This window comes from Bubalus kerabau, chromosome 20 (genome assembly GCF_029407905.1).
Source record: "Bubalus kerabau isolate K-KA32 ecotype Philippines breed swamp buffalo chromosome 20, PCC_UOA_SB_1v2, whole genome shotgun sequence".
Lineage (NCBI taxonomy): Eukaryota > Metazoa > Chordata > Mammalia > Artiodactyla > Bovidae > Bubalus > Bubalus kerabau.
Genome location: NC_073643.1, coordinates 55,262,046 through 55,278,248, shown reverse-complemented (window position 1 = coordinate 55,278,248; position 16,203 = coordinate 55,262,046). Strand labels below are relative to the sequence as shown.

The following is a 16,203-nucleotide window of genomic DNA, read 5'->3' as shown; positions in this document are numbered from 1 at the left end:
AATGTAAAAGAAACAAAAGCATCCATAGCAAAAAATCAACAAAGCTAAAAGATGGTTCTTTGAGAAGATAAATAAAATTGACAAACCATTAGCCAGACTCATCAAGAAACAAAGAAAGAAAAATAAATCAATAAAATTAGAAATGAAAATGGAGAAATCACAACACGGAATACAAAGGATCATAAGAGACTACTATCAGCAACTATATGCCAATAAAATGGACAACTTGGAATAAATGGACAAATCCTTAGAAAAGTACAACTTTCCAAAACTGAACTAGGAAGAAATAGAAAATCTTAACAGACCCATCACAAGCACAGAAATTGAAACTGTAATCAGAAATCTTCCAGCAAACAAAAGCCCAAGTCCAGACAGTTTCACAGCTGAATTCTACCAAAAATTTAGAGAAGAGCTAACACCTATCCTACTCAAATTCTTCCAGAAAACTGCACAGGAAGGTAAACTTCCAAACTCATTCTATGAGGCCACCATCACCCTAATACCAAAACCAGACAAAGATGCCACACACACACACAAAAAAAAATACAGGCCAATATCACTGATGAACATAGATGCAAAAATCCTTAACAAAATTCTAGCAAACAGAATCCAACAACATATTAAAAAGATCATACATCATGATTTATCCCAGGGATGCAAGGATTCTTCAATATCCACAAATCAATTAATGTAATACACCACATTAACAAATTGAAAGATAAAAACCATATGATTATCTCAATAGATGCAGAGAAAGCCTTTGACAAAATTCAACATCCATTTATGATAAAAACTCTCCAGAAATCAGGAATAGAAGGAACATACCTCAACATAATAAAAGCTATATACAACAAACCCACAGCAAACATTATCCTCAATGGTGAAAAATTGAAAGCATTTCCCCTAAAGCCAGGAACAAGACAAGGGTGCCCACTCGGACCACTATTAGTTAACATAGTTTTGGAAGTTTTGGCCACAGCAATCAGAGCAGAAAAAGAAATAAAAGGAATCCAGACTGGAAGAGAAGTAAAACTATTTGCAGATGATATGATCCTCTACATAGAAAACCCTAAAGACTCCACCAGAAAATTACTAGAGCTAATCAATGAATATACTAAAGTTGCAGGATATAAAATCAACACACAAATCTCTTGCATTCCTATACACTAACAATGAGAAAACAGAAGGAGAAATTAAGGAAACAATTCCATTCAGCACTGCAATTAAAAGAATAACATACTTAGGAATATATCTACCTAAAGAAACAAAGGACCTATATATAGAAAACTATAAAACACTGATGAAAGAAATCAAAGAGGACACAAATAGAGAAATATACCATGTTCATGGGTTGGAAGAATCAATATAGTGAAAATGAGTATACTACCCAAAGCAATCTATAGATTCAATGCAATCCCTATCAAGCTACCAACGGTATTTTTCACAGAACCAGATCAAATAATTTCACAATTTGTATGGAAATACAAAAAAACGAAGATGGCGGAGGAATAGGATGGGCAGACCACTTTCTCCCACACAAATTCATCAAACGAACATTTAAACGCTGAGTAAATTCCACAAAACAACTTCTGAATGCCGGCAGAGGACATCAAGCACCCAGAAAAGCAGCCCATTGTCTTCGAAAGGAGGTAGGAAAAAACATAAAAGACAAAAAAAAGAGACAAAAGAGGTAGGGACAGAGCTCCATCCCGGGAAGGGCGTCTTAAAAAGAGAGAAGTTTCCAAACACCAGGAAACACTCTCACTGCTGAGTCTGTGGTGAGCTTTGGAAGCACAGAGGGCAACATAACAGGGAGGAAAAATAAATAAATAATTAAAACCCACAGATTACAGGCCCAATGGTAACTCCCCCAGTGGAGAAGCAGTGCAGACGCCTGCACCCGCCACTAGCAAGCAGGGGCTAGGCATGGAGGCGTGAGCTGCATTGCTTAGAGTAAGGACCAGGCCTGAATGCCCTGAGGGCAATCTGAGCGAACTAACTTGGGCAGCAAACCAGACTATGGGATAGCTACCACGCAAAAAGTCCTAACCTAAGATAGTGCCAGGCCTGCGCACAGAACAAAGGACTGAACAGAACTAGCCAGCTGCAGACCATTCCCCTCCGGTGACAGGCAGCCAGAGCCGGAAGGGGGCAATCGCAGCCCTAGAGAGACATTATCTACCAAACTGCAAGCAGGCTTCTTTGCTAACTAAGACTTCTTGGGGTTCTGGACAGTCAACATCCGCCTGAGAAGGTATGCCGGTTGTATACCCAGAAAACCAAGCAGCAGGGATGGGGGAGGTGATAAGTCACAGCGACTGCGCTAGCCAAACACCTCATCATCTGAGCTGCTTGGACCTGGGAAGGGCACAAAATGCAGGCCCAACCAAGTCTGCGCCTCTGAGGACTACCTGAGGGCCTGAACCTGAATGGCTTAGACCTGGGAGGTGCATGCAGCCCAGGGCCAGCCTCGGACAGTTCCCAGCGGAGCAAGCTAGAGCCTGAGCTGTGTGGGCAGGGAGGGCACATGCGCTGTGAGCAGCGGCAGGCCCACTGTGGCTGAGACACTGCGAGCACACGCCAGTGTTATTTGTTTGCAGTGTCCCTCTCTCCCCACAGCATGACTGAACAAGTGAGCCTAAAAAAAAAAAAAAAAAAAAAGTGTCCACCACTGCCCCCCTTGTGTCAGGGCAGAAATCAGACACTGAAGAGACCAGCAAACAGAAGAAGTTAAAACAGAAGGAACCACCTTGGAAGTGACAGGCGCAATAGATTAAAACCCTGTAGTTAGTACCGACTACATAGGAAGGGGCCTATAGATCTTGAGAAATATAAGCCAGACCAAGGAACTATCTGAAAATGAACTGACCCCACATTGCCCAAAACACCACCAGAAAGTCCTAGATATATTTTTACTATTTTTACGATCATTATTTTTTAATTTTTAAAAAAATTTTAAATCCTCTATTACTCCTTTAATTTTCATTTTTATAACCTATTACTTTGCAAAAAAAAAAAGACCCTATTTTTTTTAAAGCAAACTTCATATATATATATATATTTTGTAATTTTTGTGACTTTGTCTTGTGTTTTTTTCTTCTTTTCTTTAATATTGTATTTTTGAAAATCCAACCTCTACTCTAGATTTTTAATCTTTGCTTTTTGGTATTTGTTATCAATTTTGGACCTTTAAGAACCCAGTCCTCAGTACCCATTTTTACTTGGGAGCAAGATTACTGGCTTGACTGCTCTCTCTCACTTTGGACTCTCCTCTTTCTTCACCAGGTCGCCTCTGTCTCCTCCCTCCCCCTTCTCTTCCCTACCCAACTCTGTGAATCACCAGTGTGTTCTGGATGGTGGAGAACACTTAGGGAACTGATTACTGGCTGGATCTGTCTCTCTCCTTTTGATTTCCCCCTTTTTATCTTCCTGGTCACCTCTGTCTCCTTCCTCCCTCTTCTCTTCTCTGTATAACTCCATGAACATCGCTGAGCAGTTGAGACTCTGGAGCGCACATAAGGAAGTGATTACTGGCTAACTTGCTCTCTCATCTTTTGATTCCACCTCATCTCATTCAGGTCACCTCTAACTCCCTCCTCCCTCTTCTCTTCTCCATGTAACTCTGTGAATCTCTCTGGGTGTCCCTCACTGTGGAGAAACTTTTCATCTTTAACCTAGATGTTTTATCAACAGTGCTGTATAGAAGGTGAAGTCTTAAAAAAAAAAAAAAAAAAGAAGGTGAAGTCTTGAGACTACTGTAAAAATAAGACTGAAAACCAGAAGCAGGAGGCTTAAGTCCAAATCCTGAAAACACCAGAGAACTCCTGACTCCATGGAACATTAATCGACAGGAGCTCATCAAATGCCTCCATACCTACACTGAAACCAAGCACCACCCAAGAGCCAACAAGTTCTGGAGCAAGACATATCATGCAAATTCTCTAGCAACACAGGAACACAGCCCTGAGCTTCAATATACAGGCTGCCCAAAGTTACTCCAAAACCATTGACATCTCATAACTCATTACTGGACACTTCATTGCACTCCAGAGGGAAGAAATACAGCTCCACCCACCAGAACACTGACACAAGCTTCCCTAACCAAGAAACCTTGACAAGCCACCTGTACAACCCCACCCACAGCGAGGAACCTCCACAATAAAGAGAACTCCATAAACTGCCAGACAACAGAAAGACCACCCCAAACTCAGCAATATAAACAAGATGAAGAGACAGAGGAATACCCAGCAGGTAAAGGGACAGGATAAATGCCCACCAAACCAAACAAAAGAGGAAGAGATAGGGAACCTACCTGATAAAGAATTCAGAATAATGATAGTGAAAATGATTCAAAGTCTTGAAATCAAAATGGAATCACAGATAAATAACCTGGAGACAAGGATTGAGAAGATGCAAGAAAGGTTTAACAAGGACCTAGAAGAAATAAAAGAGTCAATATATAATGAATAATGCAATAAATAAGATCAAAAACACTCTGGAGGCAACAAATAGTAGAATAACTGAGGCAGAAGATAGGATTAGTGAAGTAGAAGATAGAATGGTAGAAATAAATGAATCAGAGAGGAAAAAAGAAAAACTACTTAAAAGAATTGAGGACAATTTCAGAGACCTCCAGGATAATATTAAACACTCCAACATTCAAATCATAGGCGTCCCAGAAGAAGACAAAAAGAAAGACCATGAGAAAATACTTGAGGAGATAATAGTTGAAAACTTCCCTAAAATGGGGAAAGAAATAATCATCCAAGTCCAAGAAACCCAGAGAGTCCAAAACGGGATAACCCAAGGAGAAACACCCCAACACACATATTAATTAAATCAACAAAGATCAAACACAAAGAACAAATATTAAAAGCAGCAAGGGAAAAACAACAAATAACACATAAGGGGATTCCCATAAGGATAACAGCTGATCTTTCAATAGAAACTCTTCAGGCCAGGAGGGAGTGGCAGGACACCCTTAAAGTGATGAAAGAAAATAACCTACAGCCCAGATTACTGTACCCAGCAAGGATCTCATTCAAATATGAAGGAAAAATCAAAAGCTTTACAGACAAGCAACAGCTGAGAGAATTCAGCACTACCAAACCAGCTCTCCAACAAATGTTAAAGGATGTTCTCTAGACAGGAAACACAAAAAGGGTGTATAAACTCGAACCCAAAACAACAAAGTAAATGGCAACGGGATCATACTTATCAATAATTACCTTAAACATAAATGGGTTGAATGCCCCAACCAAAAGACAAAGACTGGCTGAATGGATACAAAAACAAGATCCCTATATATGTTGTCTACAAGAGACCCACCTCAGAACAAGGGACACATACAGACTGAAAGTGAAGGGCTGGAAAAAGATATTCCACACAAATAGAAACCAAAAGAAAGCAGGAGTAGCAATACTCACATCAGATAAAATAGACTTTAAAACAAAGGTGTGAAAAGAGACAAAGAAGGACACTACATAATGATCAAAGGATCAATCCAAGAAGAAGATATAACAATTAGAAATATATATGCACCCAACATAGGAGCACCACAAAATGTAAGACAAATGCTAACAAGTATGAAAGGGGAAATTAACAATAACACAATAATAGTGGGAGACTTTAATACCCCACTAACACCTATGGATAGATCAACTAAACAGAAAATTAACAAGGAAACACAAACTTTAAATGATACGATAGACCAGTTAGACCTAATTGATATCTATAGGACATTTCACCCCAAAACAATGAATTTCACCCTTTTCTCAAGCGCACACGGAACCTTCTCCAGGATAGATCACATCCTGGGCCATAAATCTAGCCTTGGTAAATTCAAAAAAATTGAAATCATTCCAAGCATCTTTTCTGACCACAATGCAGTAAGATTAGATGTCAGTTACAGGAGAAAAACTATTAAAAATTCCAATATATGGAGGCTTAACAACACGCTGCTGAATAACCAACAAATCACAGAAGACATAAAAAAAGAAATAAAAATATGCATAGAAATGAATGAAAATGAAAACACAACAACACAAAACCTGTGGGACACTGTAAAATCAGTGATAAGGGGAAAGTTCATAGCAATACAGGCATACCTCAAAAACAAGAAAAAAGTCAAATAAATAATCTAACTCTACACCAAAAGCAACTATAAAAGGAAGAAATGAAGAACCCCAGGGTTACTAGAAGAAAAGAAATCTTAAAAATTAGGGCAGAAATAAATGCAAAAGAAACAAAAGAGACCATAGCAAAAATCAACAAAGCTAAAAGCTGGTTCTTTGAAAGGATAAATAAAATTTATAAACCATTAGCCAGACTCATCAAGAAACAAAGAAAGAAAAATCAAATCAATAAAATTAGAAATGAAAATGGAGAGATCACAACAGACAACACAGAAACACAAAGGATCATAAGAGACTACTCTCAGCAATTATATACCAATAAAATGGACAACGTGTAAGAAATGGACAAATTCTTAGAAAAGTATAACTTTCCAAAACTGAACCAGGAAGAAATAGAAAATCTTAACAGACCCATCACAAGCACAGAAATTGAAACTGTAATCAGAAATCTTCCAGCAAACAAAAGCCCAGGTCCAGATGGCTTCACAGCTGAATTCTACCAAAAATTTAGAGAAGAGCTAACACTTATCCTACTCAAACTTTTCCAGAAAACTGCACAGGAAGGTAAACTTCCAAACTCATTCTATGAGGCCACCATCACCCTAATACCAAAACCTGACAAAGATGCCACAAAAAAGAAAACTACAGGCCAATATCACTGATGATCAGATCAGATGAGTTGCTCAGTCGTGTCCAACTCTTTGCAACCCCATGAATCACAGCACACCAGGCCTCCCTGTCCATCACCATCTCCCGGAGTTCACTGAGACTCATGTCCATCGAGTCAGTGATGCCATCCAGCCATCTCATCCTCTGTCGTCCCCTTCACCTCTTGCCCCCAATCCCTCCCAGCATCAGAGTCTTTTCCACTGAGTCAACTCTTGATGAACTTAGATGCAAAAATCCTTAACAAAATTCTAGCAATCAGAATCCAACAATACATTAAAAAGATCATACACCATGACCAAGTGGGCTTTATCCCAGGGATGCAAGGATTCTTCAATATCCACAAATCAATCAATGTAATACACCACATTAACAAACTGAAAAATAAAAGCCATATGATTATGTCAATAGATGCAGAGAAAGCCTTTGACAAAATTCAACATCCATTTATGATAAAAACTCTCCAGAAAGAAGGAATAGAAGGAACATCAGTTCAGTTCAGTTACTCGGTCGTGTCCGACTCTTTGTGACCCCATGAATCGCAGCACACCAAGCCTCCCTGTCCATCACCAACTCCTGGAGTTCACTCAGACTCATGTCCGTCGAGTCAGTGATGCCATCCAGCCATCTCATCGTCTGTCGTCCCCTTCTCCTCCTGCCCCCAATCCCTCCCAGCATCAGAGTCTTTGCCAATGAGTCAACTCTTCGCATGAGGTGACCAAAGTACTGGAGTTTCAGCTTTAGCATCAGTCCTTCCAAAGAAATCCCAGGGCTGATCTCCTTCAGAATGGACTGGTTGGATCTCCTAACAGTCCAAGGGACTCTCAAGAGTCTTCTCCAACACCACAGTTCAAAAGCATCAATTCTTCAGTGCTCAGCCTTCTTCACAGTCCAACTCTCACATCCATACATGACCATTGGAAAAACCATAACCTTGACTAGACGGACCTTTGTTGGCAAAATAATGTCTCTGCTTTTCAATATGCTATCTCCTCAACATAATAAAAGCTATATGTGACAAACCCACAGCAAACATTATCCTCAATGGTGAAAAATTGAAAGCATTTCCCCTAAAGCCAGGAACAAGACAAGGGTGCCCACTGCTACTTTCACCACTAGTATTCAACATAGTTTTGGAAGTTTTGGCCACAGCAATCAGAGCAGAAAAAGAAATAAAAGGAATCCAGATTGGAAAAGAAGAAGTAAAACTCTCACTGTTTGCAGATGACATGATCTTCTACATAGAAAACCCTAAACACTCCACCAGAAAATTACTAGAGCTAATCAATGAATATGGTAAAGTTGCAGGATATAAAATCAACACACAGAAATCCCTTGCATTCCTATACATTAATAATGAGAAAACAGAAAGAGAAATTAAGGAAACAATTCCATTCACCATTGCAACAAAAAGAATAAAATACTTAGAGATATATCTACCTAAAGAAACTAAAATGATAGGATACTGAAAGAGGAACTCCCCAGGTCAGTAGGGGCCCAATATGCTACTGGAGATCAGTGGAGAAATAACTCCATAAAGAATGAAGGGATGGAGCCAAAGCAAAAACAATACCCAGTTGTGGATGTGACTGGTGATAGAAGCAAGGTCCAATGCTGTAAAGAGCAATATTGCATAGGAACCTGGAATGTCAGGTCCATGATTCAAGGCAAATTGGAAGTAGTCAAATAAGAGGTGGCAAGAGTGAATGTCAACATTCTATGAATCAGCGAACTAAAATGGACTGGAATGGGTGAATTTAACTCAGATGACCATTATATCTACTACTGTGGGCAGGAATCCCTCAGAATAAATGAAGTAGCCATCATGGTCAACAAGAGAGTCCGAAATGCAGTACTTGGATGCAATCTCAAAAATGACAGAATGATCCCTGTTCGTTTCCAAGGTAAACCATTTAATATCACAGTAATCCAAGTCTATGCCCCAACCAGTAATGCTGAAGAAGCTGAAGTTGAACGGTTCTATGAAGACCTACAAGACCTTTTAGAACTAACACCCAAAAAAGATGTCCTTTTCATTATACGGGACTGGAATGCAAAAGTAGGAAGTCAAGAAACACCTGGAGTAACAGGCAAATTTGGCCTTGGAATACAGAATGAAGCAGGGCAAAGGCCAATAGAGTTTTGCCAAGAAAATGCACTGGTCATAGCAAACACTATTCCAACAACACAAGAGAAGACTTTACACATGGACATCACCAGATGGTCAACACCGAAATCAGACTGATTATATTCTTTGCAGCCAAAAATGGACAAGCTCTATACAGTCAGCAAAAACAAGACCAGGAGCTGACTGTGGCTCAGATCATGAACTCCTTATTGCCAAATTCAGACTTAAATTGAAGAAAGTAGGGAAAACCACTAGACCATTCAGGTATGACCTAAATCAAATCCCTTATGATTATACAGTGGAAGTAAGAAATAAATTTAAGGGACTAGATCTGATAGAGTGCCTGATGAACTATGGACGGAGGTTCATGACATTGTACAGGAGACAGGGATCAAGACCATCTCCATGGAAAAGACATGCAAAATAGCAAAATGGCTGTCTGAGGAGGCCTTACAAATAGCTGTGAAAAGAAGAGAAGCGAAAAGCAAAGGAGAAAAGGAAAGATATAAGCATCTGAATGTCGAGTTCCAAGGAATAGCAAGAAGAGTTAAGAAAGCCTTCCTCAGCGATCAATGCAAAGAAACAGAAGAAAACAACAGAATGGGAAAGACTAGGGATCTCTTCAAGAAAATTAGAGGTACCAAGCGAACATTTCGTGCAAAGATGGACTCAATAAAGGACAGAAATGGTATGGACCTAACAGAAGCAGTAGATATTAAGAAGAGGTGGCAGGAATACACAGAAGAACTGTACAAAAAAGATCTTCATGACCCAGATAGTCACGATGGTGTGATCACTCACCTAGAGCCAGACATCCTGGAATGTGAAGTCAAGTGGGCCTTAGAAAGCATCACTATGAACAAAGCTAGTGGAGGTGATGGAATTCCAGTTGAGCTATTTCAAATCCTGAAAGATGATGCTGTGAAAGCACTGTACTCAATATGCCAGCAAATTTGGAAAACTTAACAGTGGCCACAGGACTGGAAAAGGTCAGTTTTCATTCCAATCCCAAAGGAAGGCAATGCCAAAGAATGCTCAAACTACTGCACAATTGCACGCATCTCACACGCTAGTAAAGTAATGCTCAAAATCCTCCAAGCGAGGCTTCAGCAATACATGAACTATGAACTTCCAGATGTTCAAGCTGGTTTCAGAAAAGGCAGAGGATCCAGAGATCAAATTGCCAACATCTGCTGGATCATCGAAAAAGCAAGAGTGTTCCAGAAAAACATCTATTTCTGCTTTATTGACTATGCCAAAGCCTTTGACTGTGTGGATCACAATAAACTGTGGAGAATTCTGAAAGAGATGGGAATACCAGACCCCTGACCTGCCTCTTGAGAAACCTGTATGCAGGTCAGGAAGCAACAGTTAGAACTGGACATGGAACAACAGACTGGTTCCAAATAGGCAAAGGAGTACATCAAGGCTGTATATTGTCACCCTGCTTATTTAACTTATATGCAGAGTACATCATGAGAAACGCTGGGCTGGAAGAAGCACAAGCTGGAATCAAGATTGCCGGGAGAAATATCAATAACCTCAGATATGCAGACGACACCACCCTTATGGCAGAAAGTGAAGAGGAACTAAAAAGCCTCTTGATGAAAGTGGAGAATGAAAAAGTTGGCTTAAAACTCAACATTCAGAAAACGAAGATCATGGCATCTGGTCCCATCACATCATGGGAAATAGATAGGGAAACAGTGGAAACAGTGTCAGACTTTATGTTTTTGGGCTCCAAAATCACTACAGATGGTGACTGCAGCCATGAAATTACAAGACACTTACTCCTTAGAAGGAAGGTTATGACCAATCTAGATAGCATATTGAAAAGCAGAGACACTACTTTGCCAACAAAGGTCCGTCTAGTCAAGGCTATGGTTTTTCCAGTGGTCATGTATGGATGTGAGAGTTGGACTGTGAAGAAAGCTGAGCACTGAAGAATTGATGCTTTTGAACTGTGGTGTTGGAGAAGACTCTTGAGAGTCCCTTGGACTGCAAGGAGATCCAACCAGTCCATTCTGAATGAGATCAGCCCCTGGATTTCTTTGGAAGGACTGATGCCAAAGCTGAAACTCCAGTACTTTGGCCACCTCATGCGAAGACTTGACTCATTGGAAAAGACTCTGATGCTGGGAGGGATTGGGGGCAGGAGGAGAAGGGGACGACAGAGGATGAGATGGCTGGATGGCATCACTGACTCGACGGACGTGAGTCTGAGTGAACTCTGGGAGTTGGTGATCGACAGGGAGGCCTGGTGTGCTGCGATTCATGGGGTCGCAAAGAGGCGGACATGACTGAGGGAGTGAACTGAACTGAAAGAAACTGAAGACCTATATATAGAAAACTATAAAACACTGGTGAAAGAAATCAAAGAGGACACTAATAGAGAAACATACCATGTTCATGGATTGGAAGAATCAATATAGTAAAAATGAGTATATTACCCAAAGCAATCTATAGATTCAATGCAATCCCTATCAAGCTACCAATGGTATTTTTCACAGAGCTAGGAGAAATAATTTCACAATTTTTATGGAAATACAAAAAACCTCGAATAGCCAAAGCAATCTTGAGAAAGAAGAATGGGAGAGGGAGAGGATGGGATGATTTGGGAGAATGGCATTGAAACGCATATAATATCATATAAAAAACTAATCTCCAGTCCAGGTTCGATGCAGGATACAGGATGCTTGGGGCTGGCGCACTGGGATGACCCAGAGGGATGGTACAGGGAGGGAGGTGAGAGGGGGATTCAGGATGGGGAACACATGTACACCCCTGGTGGATTCATGTTGATGTATGGCAAAACCAATACAATATTGTAAAGTAATTAGCCACCAGTTAAAATAAATAAATTTAAATTTTACTAAATAAATAAATAGAAAAAAGAAGGTGGAAAAAAAAAAACAAACACCTCAAATAGCCAAAGCAGTCTTGAGAAAGAAGAATGCAACTGGAGGAATCAACCTGCCTGACTTCAGGCTATACTACAAAGCCACAGTCATCAAGACAGTATGGTACCGGCACAAAGACAGAAATATGGATCAATGGAACAAAATAGAAAGCCCAGAGATAAATCCATGCACCTATGGACACCTTATCTTTGACAAAGGAAGCAAGAATATACAATGGATTAAAGACAATCTCTTTAACAAGTGGTGCTGGGAAAACTGGTCAACCACTTGTAAAAGAATGAAACTAGAACACTTTCTAACACCATTCATAAAAATAAACTCAAAATGGATTAAAGATGTAAACAAAAGACCAGAAACTATAAAACTCCTAGAGGAAAACATAGGCAAAAAACTCTCCAACATAAATCACAGCAGAATCCTCTATGACCCACCTCCCAGAATATTGGAAATAAAAGCAAAAATAAACAAATGGGACCTAATTAAAATTAAAAGCTTCTGCACAACAAAGGAAACTATAAGCAAGGTGAAAAGACAGCCTTCAGAATGGGAGAAAATAATAGCAAATGAAGCAACTGACAAAGAACCAATCTCAAAAATATACAAGCAACTCCTGCAGCTCAATTCCAGAAAAATAAACAACCCAATCAAAAAATGGGCCAAAGAACTAAATAGACATTTCTCCAAAGAAGACATACAGATGGCTAACAAACACATGAAAAGATGCTCAACATCACTCATTATCAGAGAAATGCAAATCAAAACCACAATGAGGTACCATTTCATTCCAGTCAGAATGGCTGCGATCCAAAAGTCTACAAGCAATAAATGCTGGAGAGGGTGTGGAGAAAAGGGAACCCTCTTACACTGTCGGTGGGAATGCAAACTAGTACAGCCACTATGGAGAACAGTGTGGAAATTCCTTAAAAAACTGGAAATAGAACTGCCATACGACCCAGCAATCCCACTGCTGGGCATACACACCAAGGAAACCAGAAGTGAAAGAGACACGTGTACCCCAATGTTCATCGCAGCACTGTTTATAATAGCCAGGACATGGAAGCAACCTAGATGTCCATCAGTAGATGAATGGATAAGAAAGCTGTGGTACATATACACAATGGAATATTACTCAGCCATTAAAAAGAATACATTTTAATCAGTTCTAATGAGGTGGATGAAACTGGAGCCTATTATACAGAGTGAGGTAAGCCAGAGAGAAAAACACCAATACAGTATACAACGCATATATATGGAATTTAAAAAGATGGTAATGATAACAGTGTATGTGAGACAGCAAAAGAGACACAGAGGTATAGAACAGTCTTTTGGACTCTGTGGGAGACGGAGAGGGTGGGATGATTTGGGAGAATAGCATTGAAACACATATAATATCATATAAGAAACTAAACGCCAGTCCAGGTTCAATGCAGGATACAGGATGCTTGGGGCTGGCGCACTGGGATGACCCAGAGGGATGGTACAGGGAGGGAGGTGGGAGGGGGATTCAGGATGGGGAACACATGTACACCCCTGGTGGATTCATGTTGATGTACGGCAAAACCAATACAATATGGTAAAGTAATTAGCCTCCAATTAAAATGAATAAATTTAAATTTTAAAAAATAAATAAATTTAAAAAAGAAAAAAGAAGGTAAAAAAAAAAACAAAAAACACCTCAAATAGCCAAAGCAGTCTTGAGAAAGAAGAATGGAACTGGAGGAATCAACCTGCCTGACTTCAGGCTATACTACAAAGCTACAGTCATCAGGACAGTATGGTACTGGCACAAAGACAGAAATATGGATCAATGGAACAAAATAGAAAGCCCAGAGATAAATCCATGCACCTATGGACACCTTATCTTTGACAAAGGAAGCAAGAATATACAATGGATTAAAGACAATCTCTTTAACAAGTGGTGCTGGGAAAACTGGTCAACCACTTGTAAAAGAATGAAACTAGAACACTTTCTAACACCATACACAAAAATAAACTCAAAATGGATTAAAGATGTAAACGTAAGACCAGAAACTATAAAACTCCTAGAGGAAAACATAGGCAAAACACTCTCCAACATAAATCACAGTAGGATCCTCTATGACCCACCTCCCAGAATATTGGAAATAAAAGCAAAAATAAACAAATGGGACCTAATTAAACTTAAAAGGTTTTGCACAACAAAGGAAACTGTAAGCAAGGTGAAAAGACAGCCTTCAGAATGGGAGAAAATAATAGCAAATGAAGCAACTGACAAAGAACCAATCTCAAAAATATACAAGCAACTCCTGCAGCTCAATTCCAGAAAAATAAACAACCCAATCAAAAAATGGGCCAAAGAACTAAATAGACATTTCTCCAAAGAAGACATACAGATGGCTAACAAACACATGAAAAGATGCTCAACATCACTCATTATCAGAGAAATGCAAATCAAAACCACAATGAGGTACCATTTCATTCCAGTCAGAATGGCTACTATCAAAAAGTCTACAAATAGTAAATGCTGGAGAGGGTGTGGAGAAAAGGGCCCTCTTACACTGTCGGTGGGAATGCAAACTAGTACAGCCACTGTGGAGAACAGTGTGGAAATTCCTTAAAAAACTGGAAATAGAACTGCCATACGACCCAGCAATCCCACTGCTGGGCATATACACTGAGGAAACCAGAAGTGAAAGAGACACGTGTACCCCAATGTTCATTGCAGCACTGTTTATAATAGCCAGGACATGGAAGCAACCTAGATGCCCATCAGCAGACAAATGGATAAGAAAGCTGTGGTACATATACACAATGGAGTATTACGCAGCCATTAAAAAGAATACATTGTAATCAGTTCTAATGAGGTGGATGAAACTGGAGCCTATTATACAGAGTGAAGTAAGCCAGAAAGAAAAACATCAGTACAGTATCAGTTCAGTTCAGTTCAGTCGCTCAGTCGTGTCCAACTCCTTGCGACCCCATGAATCGCAGCACGCCAGGCCTCCCTGTCCATCACCAACTCCTGGAGTTCACTCAGACTCATGTCCGTCGAGTCAGTGATGGCCATCCAGCCATCTCATCCTCCGTCGTCCCCTTCTCCTGCCCCCAATCCCTCCCAGCATCAGAGTCTTTTCCAATGAGTCAACTCTTCGCATGAGGTGGCCAAAGGACTGGAGTTTTAGCTTTAGCATCATTCCTTCCAAAGAAACCCAGGGCTGATCTCATTCAGAATGGACTGGTTGGATCTCCTTGCAGTCCAAGGGACTCTCAAGAGTCTTCTCCAACACCACAGTTCAAAATGGGCCAAAGAACTAAATAGATTCAATTCTTCAGCGCTCAGCTTTTTTCATAGTCCAACTCTCACATCCATACATGACCACAGGAAAAACCATAGCCAATGCATATATATGGAATTCAGAAAGATAGTAATGATAACCCTATATGCAAGACAGCAAAAGAGACACAGATATATAGAATGGTCTTTTGGACTCTGTGGGAGATGGTGAGGGCGGGATGATATCAGAGAATGGCATTGAAACATGTATGTTATCATATGTGAAACAGATCGCCAGTCCTGGTTCGATGCATGAGACAGGGTGCTCAGGGCTGGTGTACTGGGATGACCCAGAGGAATGGGATGGGGAGGGAGGTGGGAGTGGAGTTCAGCATGGGGAACACGTGTACACCCGAGGCTGATTCATGTCAGTGTATGGCAAAACCACTACAATATTGTAAAGTAATTAGCCTCCAATTAAAATGAATAAATTTAAATAAATAAATAAATTTAAAAAATGGATATCAATGTAGTTGTTTACAAAATAGCAACAGACTCTTAGATTTACAAAGAAACTTATGGTTACCACAGGGGAAAAGCCAGGTCAGGGAAGTATAAATTTTGAAGTTGGAATTAATACATACTCACTAATATATATATAAAATAGGTATCAATTATACCTACTCTATAACACATGAAATTGTACTCTACAGTCTTTAATAACCTATATGGGAAAAGAATCTGAAAAATAATAGATATACTTTTATGTATAACTGTTTGAAGTTGATGGATACCCAAAACAAACACAATAGCGTGAATCAACTGTACTCATTATAAAATAAAATTATATTAATAATAATTTACAAAATAATATGACTAAAAGGAACTTTTCTATGAAAGAAGAAAGCCACAAACATTGAGAATATTCTTGTGATTGCATGGAGGGTGGTGCTGAGGAAGGTTGAATTGAGAGTTAGAACCTGGAGATGAAAACTTACACACACACACACTTCTATTGATATATTGGATAAACAAGGTAATACTTATAGCACAAGGAACTGTATTAAATAATCTATACAAACCCTTAATGCAAAAGTATAT

At 39.7% G+C, this 16,203-nt stretch overlaps 1 protein-coding gene across 5 annotated transcripts in view; it reads right to left on the bottom strand.

Annotated features, from left to right (window-relative positions):
* Positions 1-16,203, bottom strand: part of SLC6A20 (solute carrier family 6 member 20) — a 59,189-nt gene that overhangs the window by 16,831 nt on the left and 26,155 nt on the right. The gene's annotated exons all lie outside the window — the stretch shown is intronic.